The following is a 22173-nucleotide window of genomic DNA, read 5'->3' as shown; positions in this document are numbered from 1 at the left end:
TTGTCATTTAGACTGTGTATCTGTGGTAATTTTTTACTTCAGAATATTTCGTTAGAGGGCAGGATGGTATTGTGGTTAAGGCATTGGCCTGAGACTTTAGAAATCTGTTTTCCATTCCCAGTTCTTGGGCAAGTCACCACACTTCTCTGTGCCTCAGTTTTCCATATTTTACTTCCATTCCTTGTCTTCCTTGTCTATTTATATTGCAATAGCAATCTGAGAAACGTAGTTCACAAAGATACTTACAATGCTTATATGTGCACAGCTTGTAAACTCCACAAGACTCCTTGTGAGTTTGTATAGAGACCCTAAAAAGCTTACAGCCTGAAGCTGTGGATGCCTTAACTCCAGAGGTAAAATCCTGGCCCCACTGAAGGAAAACGGTAAAATTCCCATTGACTTTGCTGGGGCCAGGAATTTGGCCCATAATCAGTGAAGTAATGGAGGGGACTTGTTGCAATCCCTGGTTAAAATTGTTCTACCCAACTGGTTAAAAGGTAGGGATGATTTATCTCCCTTGGTATCTATCTCTGCTAAATCTTGCCACAGATGACGCCTATCTAGTACTCCATATTACATGTCAGTACCTTTCAAAGGTAACTAGAGAGCTCCACATTTTCTTGGTTTTGGAAAGTCCTTGCTCAAGGGAGAATACTCACAGATAATGTTCTTATGCTTCTGAGGGCTTCTTAGTAGAGTGAAGCTACAAAATACTGTCTATGGCGGATCCTCTTTCCTGGTCAGATTCAGTTGTCTATGAAAGAGACTTCAATTAAATTGGGAAAGTCTTGGTTCCCACCTCCAACACCCAAAATTGTTTTCATCTTAATTTTTCTTGATGAGGCTTTTGACTACAGTGGATTTCTCTTTATTTGTTCTATTTCTCTCATCCTCTGCAATCTTTAAATGCTCCACGGTTACTGAATGGTTTATATGTTGCTATCCAGATTATCTAGTTTGGGTTCCAGAAAGCCAGTGAATTCCTATTGTTGATTGCTTTTCTTAAAAAATGGTTAATAAAGCTCTCAAAATTAACTGGCTGCTTCCTGACATTATAACTGAAGTAGAACTACCATTTTGGGAGGCAATACCTCTGGGAGGGACCTGGTACAGGTAATGTGTGCAGTGTTGTTGTAGCCATATTGGACCCAGGATATTAGCGAGACAAGGTGGATGAGGTAATATCTTTTATTGGACCAACTTCTGTTGGTGAGAGAGACAAGCTTTTGAGCTTACACAGAGCTCTTCTTCAGGTCTGGGAAACTAAATCAGGGCTTGTCTTCATGTACAGCGCTACAGGAGCCAAGCTGTACCAGACCCTGTCAGAACAACAGATGCAAAACCTAAAGATATATCTGCACTGCTACCATGATCAACACCCCCCACCTTTCAAGATCCATGAGTTCTACAAATGCCTATCAAATCATGTGGTGTACCTCATCAAGTGCACTAAATGCCCCAACAGCAACTGTGTGGGTGAAACCAGACAGTCACTACACTCCTGAATAAACTCACATACGAAAATGTTAAAAGACAAAAACACCACATCACCCGTGGGTGAACACTTTTCACAAGGCGATCACTCCGTATCTGAACTATCAGTCCTCATCCTCAAAGGAAATCTGCCCTACACTTTCAAAAGATAAGTCTGGGAGCTTAAATTCATAACTTTGCTAGACACTAAAAATCATGGACTGAATAGAGACACTGGAGTTATAGCTTATTACAACAATCTGGTTCGTGTACTGTCTATACTGGGGCTTTACAGCACAGAAACTTGCAGCGCTCAGGGGTGTGTTTTTTTCACACCCCTGAGTGAGAAAGTTGCAGTGTTGTAAAGTGCCAGTATAGACAAGCCCTTAGAAGAGCTCTGTGTAAGCTTGAAAGCTCATCTCTCTCACCAACAGAAGTTGGACCAATCAAAGATATTACTTCATCCATCTTGTCCCTCACAGAACACGTAAGACAGAAGAACCAAAAAGAAACCTAATGTTTTAAAGGAAGTTACACAGCTTGTGGATTCATCTCATCCAATTTGGTGAAACATTTGATTTGTACATACTGACTGCTGTCAGTTACAGTAAAGTAAATCTGAAATGACTACACTGTCTTCAGAATATGGCCCTTTGAATCTTCCATATGTGTCTCTGTGTAACATTTCTCAATACAGAGAAAATTCAATTGACTTCAGTGGAATTACTCTGGGTTTACACCAGAATTTGGCAAAGGAAATAAAAGCCAAGGCCAGTAATATTAACTGCCTATGTTATTATGGGACTAATCCCATGAAGATATTAGGTCTGTTCAGCATAGCTATATTATGTGTTGTTGCTTTTATTGTCCTATTTGTCTATACTAGCACTTTTGTTGGCAAAATTTTTGTTGGTCGTGGTATGAAAAAAACCACACCCCTAACAAACATAAATTTCACTGACAAAAGCGCCGGTGTGGACAGTGCTGTGTTGGCGAGAGATGCTCTCCTGTCAACATAGCTATGCTGCTTGTTGGAGGTCATTTAATTATGCTGGCTGGAGAGCTCTCTCCCATGGACATAGCGTGGCTATCCGGGAGACCTTACAGCGGTGTAGTTGCAGCGGTACAGGTGTGCTGCTGTAGGGTCCATAGTGTAGACATAGCCTTAGAAACTATTCATGAAAAACAAATTCATTTAAACATTTTCTAGAAATAATCAGAATTCAGATAATTATTACAAATTAACAACTTGTAAGTAATTTATGTAAATTAGATTTTTATTCAGTTACTGCTTCTACACTGCTGCTCTATGACAAAAATAAGCTTTTATCCACTTTAAATGTTCTAAAAATTTTATTAAAATATCTGTTCTTCCTCAGATTTTCACATTCCATTTTGTGTTCTTTTTTACATCCCATAGTTTCTTGAGGGGTAATCTACTGCAATGTCTTTCTTCCTAAAGATTACAGCAGGCTGCAGACCCTCTGTAGTTTAAACAAAGGCAATACTTTAGCAGCTTTTCTGATTGAAACAAAGCAGGGGGAAAGAAAATGCTCTGACACTGGTACTGGGGTGAGAGGTTGGAGTGTAGGAAGAGCATGAACTTCTCTTTAGACTTTGTTGATGCACATAGCAGAGATAAATGGAGAGCAGTTATTGTCCCACAACAGATGTACTGTGTGTTAAAGCCTTTATCAACTCAACAATCTCCGTATTAATGAAGCGGGATAAAGAATTTGCCCTGTGAAAAGTGACACAAGTCCTACGCTTTTTCCTACAACGTTAATAAATTCCTTACTTGATTTTTTTTTATTGCACTTCCCCTATTATTAGATGCCAAAAAATTAACAGGATTTGGCAGTCTTCTGCTATCATGTGGCAGCCCCCTTCTACGCTCAATTAGATGTGTTTTGGGTTTACATTGTGTATCTCCTTTCTACATGTCTGAGTCAGTGGGTTCCTTTTATCCTGTGCATGCTGAAGCATTGCCAGAAAACTGCAGCTGGGGCCGGAAAGAGCTCTCAAGGCCTGGAGTTTAGGCCCCAGAACAACTCTGACAATAAGGTGCAATAAAACAATAAATAATGTGTCTTTTTCTTCCCATTTAGCATAACTACGGCTAGAACATGGGGCTTATGTAGTAAGGGATTTTAATGTCTTGCCAACCTTGAACAATGCTTTAATACTGAGAAATCTAACTGTTGAAGTTTTAGGTCAGGAAGTATCATGCTCTGGTATTGTAAGGGAGCCTAAAATCAGCCTTTTCTCTGGATCATTCATATAGAATAATTTGATTCCTCAGAACACAGCAGGAAATCACTCCTGTGAACTTTGAAACTTTAGAATGAGGAACATAGACTCTCACAGTATTTTTTTTTAAATGAACAGACATTAAAAGATTTGAGGAAATGGCTTATTTGGGGAAATCACTTATAGTGATAGAAGAGCCTTAAAAGGTTCAGGTTTGGTTTAGATAAGAACCCAAAGGTTAAAATACTTATTCAAACAGGGATAGAATGAATCCTTGATTCAGATTGGATTAATAGTTGAATCCAACCATGTAGTTTGGTTCTTATTTGTTCCAGTCTGTGACAGAGGCCTAGTCACTGGTCACAGACATTGCTGCAGTACAGAGAAGGCTGAAAGCTTAATTGGAGCCAGTCAGCCTGTTTCTAGTGGAGATTACTACTCAGTGGGTGGCTAAAGAAATGTCCTGTGACATATAGGGGCTTGTCCAGGATTGTGATGGGATTTACAGGCCTCTCACTAAGACTACAGGAGTGATGCAGCAGTACTGCATCAAGAAGGCCCCACCCCTTAGCAGCTGTAGAGCATACTCCAAATGGAGGACTGGCTTAAAAAGGGACTCTGTAACTCAAGTAGGGGGGAGTGTGAAGGAGAGGCTGTCTGCAGAAAGGAAGCCAGTTATCTTCTGGAACAGTGAAATCCACAGGGGAAGGGCCTTCTTTGACTGGGCTATGGCCAGGCACTGATTCCTTTTTCCCTCCCCTTCCCCGTGATGAGGGGAATCATTGGGCACTAAGAAGAGAGCTGGGAAGCCCCAAATGATTATCTGAACTGTTGAGACTGCTTGAGGAACCCTGGGAGGGAAGCAGAGTGCTGTGGCCACACCCCAAACTCTTGGGAGATAGGAAGTGGCCCAGGAGAGGCTGGTCTAGAGGAGCTAGGATGCTCTTCACCCCCTTTCTCTTGGCCCTGGACCAGGGCACAGTGAAGAGGGAATGCCTGGGTCCCCCATCCTTCCCTCTACCCCTTCTTTGCCCAGGGAAATCAGTAGAAGGGCAGACTAACTTGGCTGCTGGCTCTCAGATTGCCCAACAATACTTCCCTGGGACATTGGGGACTATTGAGCTGTGGCAAGCCCACTAGGCCTGCTGGTCCCTAAATTAATCCAACTCCTGGGATCTTAACTCTCTCAGTTGAGGCTTGAGAGGTGACCTCTCTGGGTGCAATGCGGGAGATGCTGTGCTGGCATAGAGAAATATCATCAAAAATTTAGAGCAGCTAGGTGGAACAGTGGGATATATTTCCAGGCTTTTGTGCAAAAATTATCTGACTAACCAATTGGTAGTTGAAGCCAGATAGACAGGACATAGAGGCCCTAATGGACTCAATTATTCTCAGTTTACCCAGAATCTCCTTGAGGCTATAAGAGTTTGGGTCAGAAGGCATCAGCTGGAATTGCTAGATGCTGCTGTAAAACTAATGGAGGCGTATGTGGAAGCGAACTTTCCATGGAAAGAGCTTTCCCCGCTCCCTATTTGTGGGGGAAAGAAGAGTGAGGAACCTCATTCATCGAAGCCCAGGTAGGGATGCAAGAGGTTAACAAGGGTGCCCTAGTGCCTGCTCAGTTGTTTGTTACCAGTGTGCTGGCAAAGGACATATAATGAAAGACTATCCATAAATGGACTGGGTTTGTGGAGTTGTGTGGGTGGACAGGTGTAAAAGGTGGGCCTGGGATAAAGTAGGCTGGAGAACCTCAAGGGATGTGGTGGATTCGGCAGTTATATCTTCCCTTGTACAGAGTACCTAAGTTAGATGGCAGTAGCAACAGAAAGAGGTGACAATAACAATCCACTGTATACATGGAGGGGAAAGAATACTACCCCCATGGTGTAGTCATTCCATTGGAAGTGGAAGGAAAGTTTAAGTTGCAGAGAGTGGGTGTGGTAAAGTTGTGCCCTTTGCAGTGATGACAGGAACTTATTCTGCTCCATTTCCCTTATGTAAAAATTGCAGAGGGCACAGAGACACCCAATGGTGGGGTCTGCTTACAGTAATCTCAAGAGCAGAGCCTCCAGGTAATCCTCCAGGTGCACTGTTTAAAGACCCTAGACATATTGCAACAAGCTTGAAGTTGACATGCTGGAGGACTTGGGGAAGGAGGGAAGAAGTTCTCGAGGGGGGGTGGGAAGTGGATCTGGGAGTGAAAGATCAGACACAGCTAGCAGAGAAGAGGCTTGGCCAACTGCCCAAAGGAACAAGCTATTGGCAAGGCCCAGGATGAAAGGTGTACCGAGGAGAGAGAGAGAGAGAGAAGGATCCTGATAATGAGGTCCTGGGGGTTGAACTTACCTGTGGCAAGATAAGTCAGGGGAAGAGGAGGGATCCGAATACTGAGGCATTGGATGGGCAATTTATTCAAATAGTTACAAGCCATAGGCAAGAGAAACCAGAGCTAAGGTCTGTGAGGAGTGACTGGTGAGAACGACTTGTCTTCTGGTCCCTACTGGAAGCGAAGAAGCACACAAAAATGAAAAAATAAGTTTCAAATGTCAAAAAGATTTGGTTTTGGTTCACGTGCCATTTAGAGGGAAAGTCTAAGGTGGGAGGGTTTTTTAAATTTTATTTTAAATGGCTTGCTCTTCCCCAACCTATGTCTCTTGAGGGTATATACACCTCTTTCCACCTGCACAAATTCAATTGCTAACAATACTTACAGCCATCTCACCCATTGACTAGTATGTTTGGACCAAATGTACCAGATACACCTGACCCTCCCCTGAGTTTGCATCTTTTTAAAGCAAAATTTGAATATATTTTCTTACAGGCTTCATGTAGAGAATTACAGAGCCATTGATGAACAAAACCTAAACTCAAAATTGGTGTTATAATATGAAATATGATAACTCGGAATATTCAAATTTTATCTAGATCCTCCCATTATTTGAATAACCAATAAATCCTATTCCATACATATTACATCCTAGCCAGGCTATGTACTGTGGAAATTAATGTTTCAGATCTATTTTTGAGATGTTAGTGTCCTAGAAGCTCAATTTTACACAGCTGTGGGTATACCATCATGATAGGGTTTTAGTGGGTAGGAACACAACAAAATTATTTTTTTCCTTAATACCTATGTCTCTCTTAATCATCCTGGTTAACATGGAATATACAGAACTCCCCAAGGCTTATGGTCCCTTACAAACAATGTCTTCCCTATACTTCTGTGATGGCCAAGAAATTTTAAATGTTGGCAGTGAAAGTAGATTGTTTTATTTGAGGGCCAAACCCTACGAGGTGTTGAGAGCTCTCAACTCTGACCACAGTTAATGGAATGAGGGAACTCTGCTTCATGCAGGATCGGTTCCAGAGTAACTGCTCTGGAAACTCTCTGAAAAGATAACCTACAAGAGATAGAGGTACAGATCCTAATCTCAGTTACATCAGTATAAATCTAGACTCCTTTAACTTCATTTTTACAACACCATAACTGAAATCAGAATCTGTCCCACAAACTGCAAATATTTGAAAGCATATGGTCTTTGTTGTTTTTTTGTTTGTTTTTGGTTTGGTTTTTTTTACAGCTAGGACACAAGATGGGTAACTTAAGTTCCTAGGGGTATGTCTACACTACAAAATTAGTTCAATTTAATAGAAGTCGATTTTTTAGAAATCGATTTGATACAGTCATTTGTGTGTCTCCCCACTAAGCGCATTAAGTCGTCAGTGTGTGTCCACAGTACCAAGGCTAGCATCGACTTTCGGAGCGTTGCACTGTGGTAGCTATCCCACAGTTCCCGCAGTCTCCACCCCCCGTTGGAATTCTGGGTTGTGCTCCCAATACCTGAAGGGGCAAAAAGATTGTCACGGGTGGTTCTGGGTACATGTTGTCAGGCCCCTCTCTCCCTCCGTGAAAGCAACGGGAAAAAATCGTTTCTCGCCTGTTTTCCTGGGTTACCCATGCAGATGACATACCACAGCAAGCATGGAGCCCGCTCAGCTCACTGTCACCGTACGTCTCCTGGGTGCTGCTGGCAGACGCGGTACTGCAGTGCTACACAGCAGCAGCTCCTTGCCTTTGCAAGTTGGCAAAGACGGTTACTAGTCATACTGTACTGTCTGCTGCTGTCATGGCTGCTCCTGGCCGGCTTCTGTAAGGTCAGTCGGGGGCGCTTGGGCAGACATGGGCTCCTGGCCAGCCTTGGTGAAGTCGGTTGGGGATGCCTGGACAAAAATGGGAATGACTCCCCAGGTCATTCTCTTCTTTAAGTTTTGTCTAAAGGGAGAGTCGGTCCTGCCTAGAATATCAGGCAAACCTACTAAAGAACCACAGATGCCAACAGCAGCTCTGGGTCAGAGCCCCAGACATCCCGCAGAAATGATGAGCTGCATGCCATTCTAGGGGATGCCCCTACAACATCCCCACCTGTTGCTTCCCTCCTCCCCCGCCCCTCCTGGGCTATCTTGGCAGTTATCCCCCCATTTGTGCGATGAAGTAATAAAGAATGCATGAATTTGAAACAATACTGACTTTATTGCCTCTGCAAGCAGAGATCAAAGGGGGGAGGGGAGGGCAGTTGGCTTACAGGGAAGTAGAGTGAACCACCATTCTGCACTTGCTCAGCCTATAGTTGGACTGCTCCTTACTATTGTCCAGGCTTCATGAGCTATGGGAGCAAGGGGTAGGTTGGGGTAGGTGCAACTGCATGGGGCTGATGACTGGGAGAGCAGCCTGAGGCAGAAGCCTCCAGCTGGCATGATATTCCAGGCAGGACTGAATCTCCATTACACAAAACTTAAAGATAGAATGACCTGAAGTCATTCCCATTTTTGTCTGGGCGCCCCAGACCGACCTCACCGAGGCCAGCCAGGCGCACCCATGGGATGACAATGATGGCTACCAGTCATACTGTACCGTCTGCCATCTGCAAGGCAAGGCAAGGCAAGGGGATGCTGCTGTGTAGTGCTGCAGTACTGCATCTGCCAGCAGCATCCAGTAGACATACGGTGACAGTGAAAACAGGTGAGAAATGATTTTTTCCACTTGCTTTCACAGAGGGAAGGGGCGGGGGGTCTGATGACATATACCCAGAACCACCCGCAACAATGTTTTTGACCCATCAGGCATTGGGAGCTCAACCCAGAATTCAAATGGTTGGTGAAGACTGCGGGAACTGTGGGATAGCTACAGTTGTCAGTCGCCCCTCCCTCCATGAGAGCAACTGCAGACAATTGTTTCGCGCCTTTTTTCCATGCAGACGCCATAGCATGGCAAGCATGGAGTCCGTTCAGCTCACCACAGCAGTTATGAGCATTGTAAACACCTTGCGCATTATTGTGCAGTTTATGCAGAACCAGAAGCTGAAAAACCAGGCGAGGAGGAGACGGCAGCGCGGTGATGAGAGTGATGAGGACATGGACACAGACTTCTCTCAAAGTGCGGGCCCCGGCAATATGGAGATCATGGTGTTAATGAGGCAGGTTCATGCCGTGGAACGCCGATTCTGGGCCTGGGAAACAAGCACAGACTGGTGGGATCGCATAGTGTTGCAGGTGTGGGATGATTCCCAGTGGCTCTGAAACTTTCGCATGCATAAGAGCACTTTCATGGAACTTTGTGACCTGCTTTCCCCTGCCCTGAACCGCAAGAATACCAAGATGAGAGCAGCCCTTACAGTTCACAAGTGAGTGGCGATAGCCCTCTGGAAGCTTGCAACACCAGATAGCTACGGGTCAGTTGGGAATCAATTTGGAGTGGGCAAATCTACTGTGGGGGTTGCTGTCATGCAAATGTAACCCTTCTGCCCCTCTGAGTTGGCAGCAACAAGGGCCGGGTTCAGTATCCAGGGGTTCCGTTTCAATAACACAATGCAAAACCGGCTCGAGCCCCCACCCAGTGACCTGGGACAATTACCTACCACCCCCCCGGGCGCCTCCAGGAGGCAATACTTCCCCACTCGCAAGCACAGAGTCCGAGTGTAGCAAAATCCTTTTAATAAAGGAGGGAAACAATGCGGCATCACGTTGGAGAGACACCACAAACAGGACTATACACAAACCATAAGCAAAAAAAACCCCACCTCCAAGTACATTTGGCACTGTCCTTTCCCCCTTAGGGTCTTAAGTCCAATCACCCCAAAGTCCAACAACCCAAGAGTCTCTGTCTCTGGTCAGTGCCACCCCCAGAGTTCAAAAGTTTATCTGCAGAGTTTTACCCCCCCAGCCTGGGTGGAAATGGGGGGGGAACACACAGGGTGTTAAGGGACACCTTACGTGGGCCAGGGCTGACTGCCCCGCTTCTCCGTGGAGTTCTGCTGCAGCCTTCACCACGACTGGCTCCACTCCATCAGCTGTGTCGCTCCTCCAGCCAACCGTGAACCGCATCAGCCATCCCTGCAAACCTCTCCACACTGCTCACTGTTCCACGGGCTGCGCCAATGTGCTGCAGACTGCTCCGCTCTGCCAGCCACTTAGCGATCGATCTTCAGGCTCCCCCACTCAGTGATCTCAGCTCAGTAAGCTTAGCTCTTTTAGTGATTTCAGCTCTTAGTGGTTTCAGCTTGTAGTAGAGGAGCCGCAGTGCCACCTTGGCCCAAAGTGAACTCAGGTCAGCAGCCTCCAGATGGACTCTGAAAGGATTCAAAATTAGCTCTACTCTTTAACAGTGGAGAGAGGAGGATGTGCAATTGGTGTTCCAGGCCCTCAAAAGGGGCCCATCCCATCAGGTACACACACCAGTCCCCAGCCTCTCTCTCCTCACTGGGTTTTGGAACCCATGTCCCTTGTCTAGCAAGTACTATTTAATGTAGGTTGAGTCATTTCTGTCATAAAGCAGTCTCATAGTTCCTCATTCACCTAATTAAGGTAACAGCACTTTTTTTTCCTTCCTGCCCCAATAACAAAGAAATTGGGGATTCCACAGTGTGAAAATAACCATCCCATGCTGCTGTGTGTTATGCTAAGTGGAGTGGGTTTACCAATGCAAATGCACATTCCTAAAATTCCTTTGCCCACTCCTCATAATGTACCACCAGATGTCAGGGTAGATCTCATCCTGACTCTGCTTACACAAGTAACCAACGCAATCACTGAGCTGCTGCTATCAAAGGTAGTGACTCTGGAAAATGTGCAGGTCATAGTAGATTGCTTTGCTGCAATGGGATTCCCTAACTGGTCGGGCGATAGACAGAACCCATATCCCAATCTTGGGACCGGACCACCAAGGCAGCCAGTACATGAACCGCAAGGGCTACTTTGCAATGGTGCTGCAGGCACTGGTGGATCACAAGGGGCGTTTCACCAACATCAACGTGGGATGGCCGGGAAAGGTTCATGCTGCTCGTGTCTTCAGGAACTCTGGTCTGTTTAAACGGGTGCAGGAAGGGATTTACTTCCCAGACCAGAAAATAACTGTTGGGGATGTTGAAATGCCTATAGTTATCCTTGGGGACGTTGCCTACCCCTTAATGCCCTGGCTCATGAAGCTGTACACAGGCACCCTGGACAGTAGTAAGGAGCTGTTCAACTATAGGCTGAGCAAGTGCAGAATGGTGGTAGAATGTGCATTTAGACGTTTGAAGGGGTGCATTTAGACATTTACTGACTCGTTCAGACCTCAGCGAAACCAATATCCCCATTGTTATTGCTGCTTTCTGTGTGCTCCACAATCTCTGTGAGAGTAATGGAGAGATGTTTATGGTGGGGTGGGAGGTTGAGGCAAATTGCATGGCCGCTGATTATGTGCAGCCAGACACCAGGGCGATTAGAAGAGCACATCAGCAAGTGCTGCACATCAGAGAAGCTTTGAAAACCAGTTTCATGACTGGCCAGGGTACCATGTGACAGTTCTATTTGTTTGTCCTTGATGAAAACCCACCCCCTTAGTTGACTCTAATTCCCTGTAAGCCCTCCCTCCTTCGATCACAGCTTGGAAATAAAGTCACTATCATTTAAAAACCATATATTCTTTATTAATTGATTATAAAAATAGGAAGATAACTCACAAGGTAGCCCAGGTGGGGTGTGGGAGGAGGGGAGGAGGGAAGGAAAAGGCCACTTCACTTCAATACTTGTTGCATGACAGCCTTCTGTCCACTAGGGTGGAGTGGTTGGGTGCCCGGAGCCTCCCCCCACTATGTTCTTGGGCATCTGGGTGAGGAGGTGGCTACGGAACTTGGGGAGGAGGGAGGGCGGTTAAACAGGGGCTGCAGCCGCAGTCTCTCCAGCTGACATTCCTGAACCTCCACCAGACGCTGGATTTGTTCCTGCAATAGCCCCAGTGTTGCATCCTGCCTCCTCTGATCTTCCTGTGCCCGACTCTCCTGACGTTCACTGGCTGCTTTCCTGTCCTGTGCTGTTTTGTCCCTCCACACTTTCTACTGAGCTCTTTCAGTGCGGGATGCCTGCATAAGCTCAGAGAACACTTCATCGCATATGTGGTTTTTTTTTTTGCTGCCTTATCTGAGATAGCATTTGGGACGGAGGAGGGAGGCTTGAAACATTTGCAGCTGCAGGAGGAAAAAAAGGGAGAAAAGTATTTTAAAAGATACTTTCTTTCATGGTCAACAACACTATTCACATTACATAAGCACATGTGATTTCAGTACAAGGTAATTTTTTGCATCTTATATTGAGTGCCTGCAGCTTTGGTGGTAGAGATCAAACAGGCCGGGCAACAGAATTAGGCTTGCAGGCGGCCATAGTAAGCCATAGTCTTTTGGCTTCTGCAACCTTCATAACAGCAGCGCCCTCCTTTCCCATACCAAGCAAAGCCCGATGAGTTGTCCATTTAGGGCTGCGGGTTTTGTGTTAACGTGCAGCAGCAGAAACCAAACTAACCCCCCACCCCAAACCTTTTCTCTGTGATGATCACTTTAACCCTTCCCCAACTGTGTGACTGGTATCAGGGAAGATCCCTGCTAGCCAAATGTGAACAGCTCAGTGCCAATTCCCCCCTCCCCCCTCCCCACCCCCCGCTTGGCTAACTGCAGGGAGAATTTCTTTTCAGCCACAGGCAAACAGCCCAGTAGGAACAGCCACCTACGAATGTCCCCTTAATTAAATCCCCATATTTCAACCAGGTTACCATGAACGATATCACTCTCCTGAGGAGATAAAGAACGGATGTTGCTTGAATGCCAGCAAACACTGGGACCATACGCTGCCAGGCTTTGTCATGCAATGATACCAGACTACTTCCTACTGGCCTGGTAAAATGTCCTACCATGGAGGATGGAATAAGGCTGCTCTCCCCAGAAACCTTTCAGAGTACCTCCAGGAGAGCTTCATGGAGACATCCCTGGAGGATTCCCGCTCCATCCCCAGACACGTTAACAGACTTTTCCAGTAGCTGTAATGGCCACGAATGCATCCCACGTCCCCAGGGCAAATTAATCATTAAAAAACACTTGCTTTTAAACCATGTTTCCTATTTACAAAGGTACACTCACCAGAGGTCCCTTCTACGGCTTCATGGTCCGGGATACCGCCTTGGGAGGGTTGGGAGGGTATTTCAGTCAGGGTGAGAAAAAGATCCTGGCTGTCGGGGAGAATGGTGTGCTGTGTGCTCTTCTCAATCTTGTCCTTCTCCTCCTCCTCCATCTTTCCCATCCGCAAAATCCTCAGGCATAGTGACTGAGAGTACACCATCATCAGTGTCCACGGACAGGGGTGGGGTAGTGGTGGTGGCCCCCCCTAGAATTGCCTGCAGCTCAGCATAGAAGCGGCATGTCTGTGGCTCTGTCCCGGAGCATCCGTTTGATTCTTTGGCTTTCTGGTGCGCTTGTCTGAGCTCCTTAAGTTTCACGCAGCACTGTGTTGAGTCCCTGTTGTGGCGTCTGTCCATCATGGCCTTGGAGATTTTCTCAAATGTTTTGGCTTTCTGTCTTTTGGAACGCAGTTCTAATAGCATGGATTCGTCTCCCCATACAGTGATCAGATCCAGTATCTCCCGTACGGTCCATGCTGGAGCTCTTTTTCGATTCTGGGACTGCATGGTTACCTGTGCTGATGAGCTCTGCATGGTCACCTGTGCTGATCAGCTCTCCACACTGGGCAAACAGGAAATGAAATTCAAAAGTTCATGGGGCTTTTCCTGTCTACCTGGCCAGTGCATCCGAGTTCAGATTGCTGTCCAGAGTGGTCACAATGGTGCACCATGGGATAGCTCCTGGAGGCCAATACCGTTGAACTGAGTCCACACTAACCCTAATTCGAACTGGCAATGTCAATTTCAGCACTACTCCCCTTGTTGGGGAGGAGTACAGAAATTAATTTTAAGAGCCCTTTATGTTGACAAAAATGGCTTTGTTGTGTGGACGGGTGCAGGGTTAATTCGATTTAACACTGCTAAATTCGACCTAAACTCATAGTGTAGACCAGGTCTAGGAAACAGAAGCTAGAAGAGATGCTGTATCATAGTCTACTTAGACTGTAAAAAGAACAGGAGTACTTGTGGCACCTTAGGGTAGGTTTACACTTACCTTCCCCGTCGACGCGGTGAGTTCGACTTCACAGAGTTCGAACTATCGCGTCTGATCTAGACACGATAGTTCGAACTCCGGAAGCGCCGCGGTCGACTCCGGTACTCCACCACAGCAAACGGCGGTGGTGGAGTCGACGGGGGAGCCGCGGAGTTCGACCCCACCGCGTCTGGACGGGTGAATAGGTCGAACTAGGGTACTTCGAATTCAGCTACGTTATTCAGCTATGAATTTGCGTACCCTAGTTCGACCCCCCTTAGTGTGGACTAGCCCTTAGAGACTAACATGTATTTGAGCATAAGTTTTCGTGGGCTACAGCTCACTTCATCGAATGATTAGAATGGAACATACAGTAAGAAGATATTAATACATACAGAGAACATGAAAAGGTGGAAGTACCCATACCAACTGTAAGAGGCTAATTAATTAAGAGAAGCTATTATCAGCAGGGGAGAAAAACTTTTGAAGTGATAATCAAGATGGCCCATTTTGGACAGTTGACACAAAGGTCTGTATGTATAAATATCTTCTTATTATATGTTCCATTCTATGCATCCGATGAAGTGAGCTGTAGCCCACGAAAGCTTATGCTGAAATAAATTTGTTAGTCTCTAAGGTGCCACAAGTACTCCTGTTCTTTTTGCTGATACAGACTAACACGGCTGCTACCCTGAAACCTGTACTTAGACTGTAAAATCTTTGGGGCAGGGACTGTCTTTTTTGTTCTGTGTTTGTACAAGTGCCTTGCATGGGCAGCAGGTATCGTAGGCGTGGGGGAGGGTGTGCCTCCCCAAACAGCCTGGCGTGGCCCTGCCCATGCTTTGCCCTCAGTTCCTGGCACTCTGCCCTGGCCCAGGCTGGCTGGGGCTGGGGCTGGAGCTGGCTGGCCTGCCTCCCGCAGGGACTCGGGGCGGCTGGCACTGGATTACCCGCTTGGACTGTGCCGCCCAGCCTCCTGGCACACCGGGGCTGGGAGCACTGTGACCGCACAGCCTGGTGCTGGGGCTGTGGGCTGTGACAGGGGTGCTTTGGGCTCCTGTGGGGGAGGGGGACACATGGAGATTGGGAGGGCCTCAAGCACAAGGGGAGAGGCCGGGGGCTAGCCTCTCCCAACAGCCAGGTCACCGGCCACCCATGGCGTCTTGTACAATGGGGTCCTGATTGATGACTGGTGCTCCTATGCACTAAAATGATACAAATAATAATAATTTGCTCATGCTACACATCTCATGAAATCATCTTAGGAAAAAGGATCACTGCATCCCTACGAAAGAGATGAAAGCCTTCAGTATTTTACTTGAAGCAGCAAAGAATCCTGTGGCACCTTATAGACTAACAGACGTATTTTACTTGTGCCACTAAAAATTGTTGGGTTTGCTCATACATGGACATGTGTTTAAATTACAGTATGGTATTTGAAAGTGTACAAAATCGATAGTCCTAGAAAATATACAAATATACTTTTTTACAGTTGTGGTCCTGACAGTCCTTGCCCCAGAGATTTTACAATCTAAGTAGACTGTGATACAGCATCTCTTCTAGCTTCTGTTTCCTAGAAACTTAAGTTACCCATCTTGTGTCCTAGGTGTAAAAAAACAAAACAAAAGAAACACCTTGCTGAGTACAGTGCTTATTTCAATAAGTAGCCCGAGTGAGTTTATGAAGTTACTTGAAGTCCAGGGGATTATTCATTATGGCAAATGCCCTGTATTTGTTGTTTTAAGGGGAGAGCATTACCTTGACTGGAATCAGAGAAGATTATTACAAAGATCATATTTCAAAGGGATCACTTCAAAACAAGTAAGGTATAAAGACAAGAGTAAAGTATGTAGATTAAACCTTTGATCCACTATGCAGGTGAAAGACTGTTGAGGTTTAGTATAAGTAAGTTACTAAATACTAGGATCATATGACAAGATTTTGAAAGTACTTAATTTTTATTAAGTCAGCACTGAGGGAAAACACAAAGACAAAATCTAGTTTGCTGACCCATAGCACCTAGGGCCTGATTTTTTTTTTTTTAACAACCTCCAATTTAGCAGGTGCTAATGCTAAGGCCTGACTCTTCATTGTCTTGCACCTAGCACAGTCACTTTCACTTATGCAAAGTGGGTGTGAATTTCTATCAAATCAGAATGGTAGCATTTTATACATTCTTTGAAGTGATGTAGATATAAAAGGTGGAAAGGCAGTGCAGAATGGACAGCATAGTTAATTGATTATGCCCACAAATCCATTAAACCTCTGAATGCTATTTACATTCATAATTAATTGCACCTTTAAAACTGGAAGCAAGTTTGGAGCCCCTGTAAAGATGGTGGTTGTAAATATAAGAATCTATATGACTAGGTATTGTCTATATGCATCATAGACATTTTTGAGACCCAGAATGTCAATTTTTAAACAAAAATGCAACCAAGATATTTGTCATCTTGCTAATTGCCTGCAAAATCTCAAGTTTAAAAAGTTTCAAACTGAAGCTGCTTTAGCCTTCAAAAACAGAAGGAAAAGGATTTTTTTATTGAATTCTTCTAACTTAAAAACAGATTTATTTAATTGGAAAGAGAAATTATTAGCTGAAATCTAGTTTGGCTTCTTTGTTGCTCAAAGATTTGCTCTTAGATGTGTTTTGCATTGCACAGTGCTCCATTAAATAACCTTGTCATCAAGAGATAACTCCTCTCTTTAGTGCACTAGTGGTTTGTTTTAATGGAGTAATTAAATGAAATTTAGTGCACTGTAGTAAAGAGCCATGGTATTGCACAGTTACCTTTTATACACTGGTGATAAAGAGGATTCAGTGTACTTCAGGAATAAGCAGAAAAAGCCCCATGAAAATAACCACTGGATTTCTGTACGTGCCCAAAGTCCTAACAAATGTGGGATTTTCCAATTCTAACAGTCCTGGTTATTTTCAAATTGACTGCCAGAGAATGAGCCACCAAGTCACATAGAAAAAGTAGTATTAAGAAGGAGAGAAGAGAAAACAATGTATATTTTCCTATTCCCCTGTGGAAATTCCTTAAGTGCAGTTCCACACAGAGTGGGCTCTGTGGGAATATGATTTGCGTGCTGGAGTGAAGAGAGGTGCAAACGGGAAGCAGCCACTGTTCATGGTCCCTGTGCATATCTGTGTGGAAGTTAATGCATTTCTAGCAAAAAGAATGCATAACAATAAAAAGATTCATGGATTAACACGGACTTGTAAGTTTTGTAGTGAAATCAACACTAGCCTGCTGATACTTTACTGAATAAATGCAATGTCTGACCTGAAAGAGTTCATACTCTTCTGAGGTGAAATATCATTAATCTATTTAATGTTTAAAATACAAATAATTTCCTCTTGAAGTACTTTCAGTAAAATTTTTGTTCGTCTTGCTAAGAATTACTGTGGCTAGAAGTTTAAAGTATAAAAAGAACATTTGTGCATTGGTAAGATCTGTGAAAAAATCATGGTAAACCTCTGTCTAATTAAACATAACTTGATTGTAAAAGTCAGGAAACAGACAACAAAATGGTACAATTGGCTGCTAATTCAAGTACATTTTAATAGATAGTAGGTGATCTGCAGTATGTCTAACCCTATTATCTGAGTGCATATCAAAGGACCTTCAAGGAACCCAAGTAGAAGAGCAAACCTAAACAATATCAGGAAATTGAAGGGCTGGTGTTTAATTATCAGATTTTCCATCAACTTAAATTAAACAGACTCCAAAAATGCATGGCCAAAAAAAGTAGATTCTTTTTGTTTAGATAATATTTCATGATAGAAACTTCCTATCTAGGTCACAAAACATCTTTCATTTCTTTGTTGAATGGCTTTGCTCTGAGATTCAATGTTTAGAGACTAATGTGAAACACATTGAGGGCAAAACCTACATTTCTTTAGTGTGAGTAGGAGTTATATAGGCATTTAGATAGGATGGGACTCTGAATTAAAACAAACAGAGTGTATCCCATGTCGTTTCCTTGATTTATTCAGACCCTATTATTGTTTCATGTTGTCACTTAGAAAGGTTAATTGCATGGCTGGTGAAGTGGAAAATTTAAGTTGAATGCTACCAAGATATGTGACATTAATAGTACAGTGATCACACTAAAATGCTTTCCAATTTTACCTTGTATTCTCTTACTTCAGTATATGAAGTAATTTCCTTATGCTTAGCACAGGGAATACTTTAGCAATACTGCAGGTACTGAGCTAACATTTAGATATCAAAGACAACCGAAGCATTTTAACTGTGCTCACTGATAATTAATTACAACATCCTCCAGTATGTATTTCTCTGAGCTGTGGCTTCTAATGTGAGACTGCGCTACCTGGTAAATAACAACGACGGGCGTTACTTTTTCCATGAGTGAGGGGATTTTGGCTCAGGCAGGAGCTAGTCGGGCATGATGGGAGAAGTTCTAGCCCCCTGCCAATTTCAGCCCTGCTTCTGGAAAAGCCTGTTCTGATTGGCTGGCTGCATCCCCCAATTGCCTGCCTTCTGGAGAAGAGCAGCCAATCTGAGCTGCTGTAGGAAGCAGGCTGAGCTCTCCCCCTCTCTTCAGAACCCCAACCCAATTCTCACAGGAGGGGAGGAGGAAACAGAAAGTGCACCATGGCCCTGCTTCCTCTTTCCCTCTAAGGAGCCTCCTGTTGCCCACCTACTTCTCTCTCATCCCCTTTCCTTCTAGTAACAAATGCCTGGGAAGGGGCAAGAGGGTGAAGAGAACCCTTGGAGCGGCTCACCTGTCCTAGGAGAGGGAGAAGGGACCCCACTGCAACTTTCTCCCCACCCCAGGTCAGGGAGAGCGAGTGAAGAACCCCTGGATCTGCAGGAGCAGAGGTGAGTTGGGAGGTAAGAGGCCAGAACTGATGCAGGCATAGAATTGACCTGGGGTCTGGGAGGGCAGAACTGATAGGAAGCTGGGGGCTGGGCAAATGTCGGAGTGGGGGACAGGCAGAATTAATTGCTTGGCAAGGGATGGGCAGATGGCAGGGTGAGACCTCCTGCAGGAGGGGCCCAAATCATTTAAATAAACTGGGGAGTGTTGGCAAAGCTGATTGTCTCACACACTGGGGGAGTTCAAAAAACATGGGCAGGGGGAGTTCAAAAAACATCGTATAGGCTTTTTTTTAAAAATGATGTTTTTGGGGTAAATTTCATAATTGGGGGGTGGTGGGGTCTGACATGATTTTTTTAATCTTTGTGCTGGCAATATTGCAGCAACCTAGGAATGTGGCAATCACATCTTTATAAAAATTCCTTTATAGAGGAGAAACTTAAAGGAGAGTTAGCTAGAAGCAGAGATTTGCGATCCTGATCAGCAGGAGAAGGCTTTGCTCCAGCATTCCATGGGGAGTTGGAAATGGCAGCATTTGAGACTACACTGTAGTAGATGAAGAATTACAGATTGGGAGCAGAAACCTGCAGAGCAGGGAAGGTAAGCAGAGGCCAGAGGGCGGAGGCCACACTTCAAGAGTAAGAAGGGGTTAGGAGACTTGATTTCTGTCTTGCCTCAGGGAGTCCTGCTACAGCAAAATGATGCCTGCGATCCCTTCCTATCTTCACCCCAAAGATCAACAAAAGGCAAGCCCAAGATGGAGCCCAACCAAATCCTCTCAAATTACGGTATTGCAGAGTGGTTTTTTTAGATATTGTAACCGCTGTTACATTTGAATAGTATAGGTGTATTTTCTTTGTATGATTGGGCCTGCTCCTACGCCCACTGAAATCAATGGGAGTTTTGCCCCCTTTAATTCAGTGGGAGCAGGATCAAACTGGTGAAGGTAGGTTATTGCAGTTTTGTGCTAGGTTTTTCAGTCAGTAATGGTGAGCACTGGAGCTACGTAAATCTTATTTTTGTTTTGTGATCTTGTTAAACTGAAAATTTCTGTTTACATATGCTGTAGTGATGCCTCGTTATCCCCTTCTCCAGGCCAGGTTCCTGGCTAGGCTTCATCTCCTCTGACACATTCTCCTCTTCTTGGCCCTGCCACATAACAGGAGACGTTATCTAGGGAACAAGAACGAGGAGCACTTGTGTCACCTTAGAGACTAACAAATTTATTTAAGCATAAGCTTTCATGGGCTAAAACCCACTTCATAGGATGCATGCAATGGAAAATACAGTAGGAAGATCTATATACAAAGAGAACATGAAAAAATGGGTGTTGCCATACCACCTATAACGAGTGTAATCAGTTAAGGTGGGCTATTGTCAGCAGGAGAAAAAAAACACTTTCGTAGTGATAATCAGGATGGCCCATTTCCAACAATTGACAAGAAGGTGTGAGTTACAGTAGGGGGAATAGTTTTACTTTGTGTAATGACCCGTCCACTCCTAGTCTTTATTCAAGCCTAATTAATTCCAATTCAGCAGTTTCTCATTGGAGTCTGTTTTTGAAGTTTTTTTTGTTGTAGTATTGCCACTTTTACACAACTTATAAAGAAGAGTGGGGCAATGAGACACCAGAACTACAGTTCCCATGATGCACCACAGTGGCATTTCTGCATCTCACTTTTTCATTTGTGGCAGAAAACAAAACACTTTTCAATTTTTGAGTGTTAATATTTTGGATGAAAAGTTGACATTTCCCATGGAAAACACACTTTTTGTGAATTAATTTGTTTTGTTGGAAACCCAATTTTCTGTTGAAAACCAGTTTGGGCTAAAATTTTCAAATAGTTGTATTATGCCCCACTTAAACCCACTTAGGTTAAACCTGAGCGATTCATAGGTCTTTTGCCAGCCCACTGCTGGGTTATAAATTTCACCCCAAGTGAGCACAGACTCCTCTACTCACTCACATAATCTCTCATTATCTTTGTTGCACTTGTCCTTTCTCTCACTCACAATTAGCCTCACTAATAGTGGTGCCTCCTCAGAATGTGGAGGACAAATGGGGGATACAGCTCAACATATGCAGGGCCACATCATCCCTCACTGTTGGCCTCCCTTCTGCCAAACTGGGTCATCTGCGCATCATAAGAGGTTTTAGGAAAGTCCTGGCCCCACTGAAGACAATGGCAAAACTCCCATTGGCATAAATGGATTTTGGATTTCACCATTCGTGTTACCCTATAGATACAGGATATAACGAAGATTAATTTGCCAGCCCTAAGGTGAGGATTTGGTCTTAAATGTGTGTCTATATTAAAAATAAATAATAATAGTAGAGGAGAAAACCTTCATCATAGTGACAATATTTTTTGCCCATGCTCTTTAACTGAGCTGGCAGTTTAAAGAGGCAGCTTATTTTGATTTCAATAAATAACATGGAATTCCCTGCTAGCCATTTTTATTAATAACAAAAATGAGTAATTCACAGTAAACACGAAATCTACTGAACTTCTAACACTGCAACAGAACAACCTGAAATACTAGAACCGTAGAAACATATGTTAGCAGACAGTCACATTCATTAAGATAACTTGTTGTACGGCCTAAATATAAATATATATGATACTCATCCATATGGCAATACAAATGTAATTGCTGTTTTTTGTTAAATTAAAAGAACACACACACACAGAGTAACTTAAACAACTAAACAGATAGACATGCCCATTTATAGTAACTGGAATTTGTGTCAGACTTTGTGTTTAAAGATGGCAGGGAACTGTTCCATCACTTCCATGCATCTTTATCTCCAATCCTATTTTTAGCTAGTAGTTGTTCTGAGTTCATTTCATTTTCATGGACATACTTGCAGTACACTCAACACCCCCATGCTGTTGATATGTTGAAAATAGGAAAGCTTTAATTCAGTTCAGTGCCATTTCTACAGTATTAACCCTTTGGGAAATACCATCTGATTATAATCCTAAATGGCTGGATTCTGATGGCCTTGCTAATGCTAAATGATCCATTACTCTGCGAGTAACTGTGTCTCACTGATTTTGAAATCAACAGGATTACCCATGGAGTAAGGGACTATTGAATGTGAGCAAGGGTAGTGGAATGTGTGCCAAGGGGCGCAGGA

This window comes from Mauremys mutica, chromosome 1, assembly GCF_020497125.1.
Source record: "Mauremys mutica isolate MM-2020 ecotype Southern chromosome 1, ASM2049712v1, whole genome shotgun sequence".
Classification (NCBI taxonomy): Eukaryota; Metazoa; Chordata; order Testudines; family Geoemydidae; genus Mauremys; species Mauremys mutica.
Note: the sequence above shows the minus strand (reverse complement) of the source record.